At 44.0% G+C, this 5,702-nt stretch overlaps 1 non-coding gene across 1 annotated transcript; it reads left to right on the forward strand.

Annotated features, from left to right (window-relative positions):
• The first annotated feature begins 4,687 nt into the window (after positions 1–4,687).
• Positions 4,688–4,794, forward strand: LOC137960679 (small nucleolar RNA R71). Its single transcript, XR_011114230.1, has one exon. It is a non-coding gene; the product is annotated as a small nucleolar RNA R71 (small nucleolar RNA).
• Positions 4,795–5,702: the final 908 nt, after the last annotated feature.

The following is a 5,702-nucleotide window of genomic DNA, read 5'->3' on the forward strand; positions in this document are numbered from 1 at the left end:
TCGCATGCATCCAGCAGATATTGAAAAGACGGCATTCCGAACACATCACGGCCACTTTGAATTTGTGGTCATGCCTTTTGGACTATCAAATGATTCTTCTACTTTCCAAGCGCTAATGAATGAGGTATTTAGCTCTTACCTTCGAAAATTCGTACTTGTTTTTTTTTATGATATACTCATATATAGCAATTCTCAAGATGACCACTTAGAACATTTGAGAATTGTATTTGATTTATTGCGAGCACACCAATTATATTTGAAGAAGTCAAAATGCTCATTTGGGGCATCTCATGTTGCTTACCTGGGCCACATTATTTCCCATGAGGGGGTCACTGTTGATCCCGAGAAGATTCAGGCCATTAGTGAGTGGCCATAGCCTCAGTCTTGCTCAGCAGTACGCGGATTCTTGGGTTTGGCAGGCTATTACCGAAAATTTATTCGGAGTTTTGGTCCGTTGGCAGCACCTTTGACAAACCTCCTTAAAAAGAATTCCTTTCAGTGGAACGAGGAGGCTTCCATGGCATTTGACGCACTCAAGAATGCTCTTGCATCTACACCGGTGTTACAGCTTCCAAATTTTGATGACTTGTTTGTGATAGAATGTGATGCTTCTAGTGGGGGCATTGGGGCCGTGTTGCATCAGAACTCCCACCCCATTGCTTATTTCAGTCCACAGTTGGCTTCTCGTTATCAAAAATTGGCTGCATATGAACGCGAGCTGATCGGGTTGGCCAAGGCGGTCCAACACTGGCGGCCATATGTATGGGGACGTACTTTTCTCATCCGCACTGATCATTATAGTCTCAAGTTCTTACTTGATCAGCGTCTCACGACGTCACCACAACAGCATTGGATTAGTAAGTTTATGGGCTTTGATTTCTCAGTGGAGTATCGTGCGGACAGATTAAACAAGGCAGCGGGTGCCTTGTCCAGACGTTTTGAACATTAGCAGCTCGTTTATGCCATCAGCCAGCCACGTTTTCTCATTCTAGACATGGTCCGTGATGCGCATTCCACACTTCCAGCACTACAGGAGATGCACAAAAAAATTTCCAATGGGGAGATGGATTCTAAGTGGTCCATTCAGGATTCACTCATTTGCTATAAGCACCGGATTTACCTTCCGACCACGACCGAGTTGATTCCAGCCATTCTCTCAGCTTATCATGATTCTACCCATGAGGGGTTACAGAAGACGTTGTGGCGTATTCAGGCGGATTTCTATTGGCCGGCTATGAAGTCCTCCATTACTACATATGTCTCCGATTGTCAGGTATGTCAAAGGAACAAATCAGATCATTCGAGTCCTGCAGGTCTTCTCCAGCCTCTTGCTCTCCCTACTCAGGTATGGGCAGATATTTCAATGGACTTCGTGGAGGGTCTTCCCCTCTCAGCCGGGAAGTCTGTTTTGTTTGTGGTGGTTGATCGATTCTCCAATTATGGTCATTTTATTCCGATGGCTCACCCCTACATGGCAGCTCGTGTGGCTCAGACCTTCTTGGAGCATATTGTACGTTTACATGGCATTCCTGAATCTATTGTGAGTAACCGGGATGCGGTTTTCACGAGTACTTTCTGGTGGGAACTGTTTCGACTGAGTGGCACGCAATTGAAATTTTCCTCCACATATCACCCTCAGACGGATGGCCAAACCGAGGTGGTTAATCGGACCATCGAGATGTATCTCCGGTGCTTAGTGGGTGATCGACCGAAACAATGGGTTCAATGGCTACCCTGGGCAGAATACTGTTATAACACTTCATTCCACTCGGCCTTGCAGTCCTCTCCTTTCCGGGTTCTTTATGGGAGGAACCCCCCGAGGCTTCTCTCTTATACCAGAGGCACCACCCGCGTGGATGCCATTGATGAGGCACTCATGGATCGAGATCAGGTGTTGAAGACGTTTACAGACCGGCTACAAAAGGCTCAGGTCCGGATGACTACGGCTTACAACAAGAGCCACCGAGATGTCTCATACGCGGTTGGGGACTATGTGTGGCTACGTCTTCAGCAGTACTGACAGCACTCTCTCACCGGGCCAGCGCGCCATAAGCTATCCCCCAAGTACTTTGGGCCCTTTGCCATTATTCGACGCGTCGGGCAGGTGGCGTATCAACTAAAATTGCCAGACACAGTGAAGCTACATGATGTGTTTCATGTCTCACTACTGAAACCTCACAAGGGGCCAACCCCTTCTTCTCCACCGTTCCTTCCTCCAGTGGACAATGGCCACGTCATTCTAACACCCTACGCGGTGTTATGGGCGCGTGTGACGAATGAAAAGTGGGACATCCTCGTGCAGTGGACTGCTACAGACCCCGAGGCAGTGACATGGGAGCAGTTAGAGACCTTCAAACAGGTCTATCCAGCTTACGAGCTTGAGGACAAGCTCTTTCTCCAAGGGGAGGCAGATGTTATGGACTCAATAGCACACCGAGTCACTCAGAGGAGGAGACAATGACTCACCAAGTCACCTAATTTTACTTTTATTACTTATGTTGCTTTTAATTTCGAATTTGATTGATTATGTAATAAGACTTGAAGGTAGGGGTATAGTTGGGATTTATAAACCTAACCCTAACCTATCTTGGCGTGAATGACCCTATTTAAAGGGTGAGGAATGAGAAATAAAGTAAGTTCGGATTTAGAGTAAAATAGAGTAATTAGGTTCTTGCTAGGTTCCCTATCCTAGGATTCTTGGCTTGAACTATCCTTGGTGGTTTGCTGCATCCATTGGGGAGTCTTTGAGGAGATATTGGAAGGAAAAGGAGGAGCAATCAACCTTCTCTTCCATGCTGCAATAGTCATCCATCTCTTCCACGAACCAGCAGTGAGGGAAGAAGGATTTGCGTGAGCCTTAGCATCAAGAAAGGGATTTTCGAGTTGCTGAATTGAAGGAGGTCTTCAAGAGGTATTTTTATCTATCTTTTTCGAGTTTAGAAGAGCTAGAGATTGCCCTCTTTACATTCAGCATTGGTAGTTGCATGAATTCAGAAACCCTACTCATTGACGTGAGGTATAAAGTGGGGTTTCATAATTGGATCCGTAAAACAGTCTCTTGATTGAATTGGTGCATCTATAATTGAGAAAAGGAAACTCCTTTTCAATTATAACGTGTGAGGGAAAAAAAAAGAGTTTCTTTTCAGAAAAACGTGTTAAGAAACCCTCTAACAGTGCTGGATCCTTATTTGACTCGCTGAGTTACTAGATCCATGGCTAAGGACCATAACAGTCACATTGACTACTGGTTCTATATCAAGAAAAATGAAATCAACTAGGAACAAAAATTTGTCCACTTTTATCAAAACATCTTCAACTATTCGTCTTGGTATCTTGACAGAACGGTCAGCTAGTTGAAGGGTGATGGGGGTAGGCTTCAATTCCCCCAAACCAAATGCTGGTACACAAAGAAAGGAAGCAAATTCACACTTACCCCTAAGTCAAGAAGAGCTCTCTGGATGATATGTTCACCAATGACACATGAAATTGTGGGGCATCGTGGATCTTTAACTTTAGGAGGAGTGTTGTGCTTCAGAATTGAGCTTACATTCTCAGTAAGAAAGACCTTTTTGTTAACATGTTGTTTCTCTTCTGTGTACAAAGGTCTTTCAAAAATTGGGCATAAGCAGGGACTTGCCTAATAGCATCAAGAAGTGGAATGTTAATGTGAATCTTACTAAATAGTTCCAACGTTTCATGCATGTTATCTCCTTTCCTAGGTGGGCCCGAAACCTCTACGGATAAGGAGCTGGTGGGACTTGGTTAGGGATCTGCCTCGCTGTTGGTGGAGAACTTGGAGGTTCTTCATTCAATGATGTGTCCCCATTGTCATCCTTTGACTCAGACTTAGTGGTCCCTACCCCATTGTTCAACTCACGATCACTCCTAAGGGTGGTTATGGCTTTGGCTTGCTCGTGGTGGGGATTGGAATTCGACCCACTCTCATATGTGCTTTTGGGGTTAGGAATGGTTTGACTCGGGAGTCTATTTTGTGCCCGTTCACTCATGTGGTTGGCCAATTGACTCACTTGCATTTCAAGTTTGGCAATGGAGGACTGTGTATTCTGCATGAATAATTGAAATGTATCATCAAGTGAAGGTTTTTGTGGAATCAATGGTTGTTGAGTGAAGTGTGGGCCCGCGAGCTTGAGGTTGAGTAAACCCCGAAGGACCCCAACCTGTGGGCCCTTGGACCATGAGAAATTTGGGTGCCTAGCCCAACCCGGATTATATGTTTCCGAAAAAGAATTGTTCCGGTTTGGTCTATGAAAATTCTGGACTGCATTCAAGTCCTCAATGAGGTCCGGGTAGGATGAACTAGATGGACACATTTGTGTGGGATGAGATGAACTAGAGCATATGGCACAGACAGTAGATGGTTTAGGAGTAGGTGAACTTTTGGACACCATAAGGGCATCAATTTTTCTAGTCAACCCCTCAATCTTGGCCATGAGCATGGGTGTTTCACTAACCTCGTAGAGATTCCCTCTTTTTTCTTTGTGGTGATCTCCTATCAACATTAAATGATGAACCCCATTGCTGAGATTGATCACTCAACGTTTCAAAGAAGTCCCATGCCTCACTAGCACTCTTACCCATCAAACTCCCACCACTCGTTGCATCTACCATGGATCTAACCTGGGGTGTAAGACCTTGATAAAAGTATTGCACTAAATGCCATTTCTCAAACCCATGATGTGGACACCTACGGATCAAATCCTTCCATTTCTCCCAAGCCTCATAAAAGTGTTCACCCTCCTGCTGCATAAAGTTGGAGATTTCTCTCCTGAGGGCAGTAGTTCTCCGAATGGGAAAGTACTTGGACAAAACTTTTGTGACTAATGTGTCCCATGAAGTAATGCTGCCCACCTCCAAGGAATTAAGCCAAGACTTGGCCTTATCCTTAAGTGAAAATGGAAAAAGTCTTAACTGGATAGAGTCATCTGAGAAATTCTTGAATTTGAAAGTCGCACAGATATCTAAGAATTCCTTGATGTGGTAATAAGGGTCCTCCTTCTCCAACCCATAGAATGTAGGGAGGAGTTGGATCACACCCGGTTTCAACTCATAACTGGCGGCAGTAGTGGGTGGCAATATAATGCAAGAAGGTGATGTGAAGTGGGATAGGATAGAATAATCCCTCAAGGCTCTACGGTCACCTGCTACAGGTAAACTGTAATGGTTCACCCTGATTGGCCATGGTAGCTCCTAACTTGACTTCTGGTGTTTTCCTACAAATATGTTCTACCTCTTCAACAAAGGGACTTAATGGTTCACCTAGGGAGCGGCGCCCGTGCATAAAAACACAAAAAGAAACAAAATTAACTATCAAATTATGCTAACACACTAACTATAGAAAATATGAACTAACTAGAAGAAATAACAATAACTCCATTCAAATCATCAAGATAAAATTATTAAAGCAAAAAAAATAAATCTAACCTAAGACCATGGAGAACAAAGAAATACACTTAACATGTGCCTCCCCCGCAACGGCGCCAAAAACTTGATGTGAAATTTTGTTTACATCGGCTTTTATACTTCGCAAGTGTACGAATCGTTCATGTAATCTAGCGGTAAGCAAGGGTCATATCCACAGGGAGGACTGAATTTTGTGTATTCTTCAGTCAACTAGCCTAACCAAATATGATGAATTAATCTGAGCTAAACACTAATTATATCCTAAATTATCAAGCAATAAT

This window comes from Aristolochia californica, unplaced genomic scaffold (genome assembly GCF_029961685.1).
Source record: "Aristolochia californica isolate CCGP_79_NKW_82.1479 unplaced genomic scaffold, dmAriCali1.0.hap1 SCAF_3, whole genome shotgun sequence".
Classification (NCBI taxonomy): domain Eukaryota; kingdom Viridiplantae; phylum Streptophyta; class Magnoliopsida; order Piperales; family Aristolochiaceae; genus Aristolochia; species Aristolochia californica.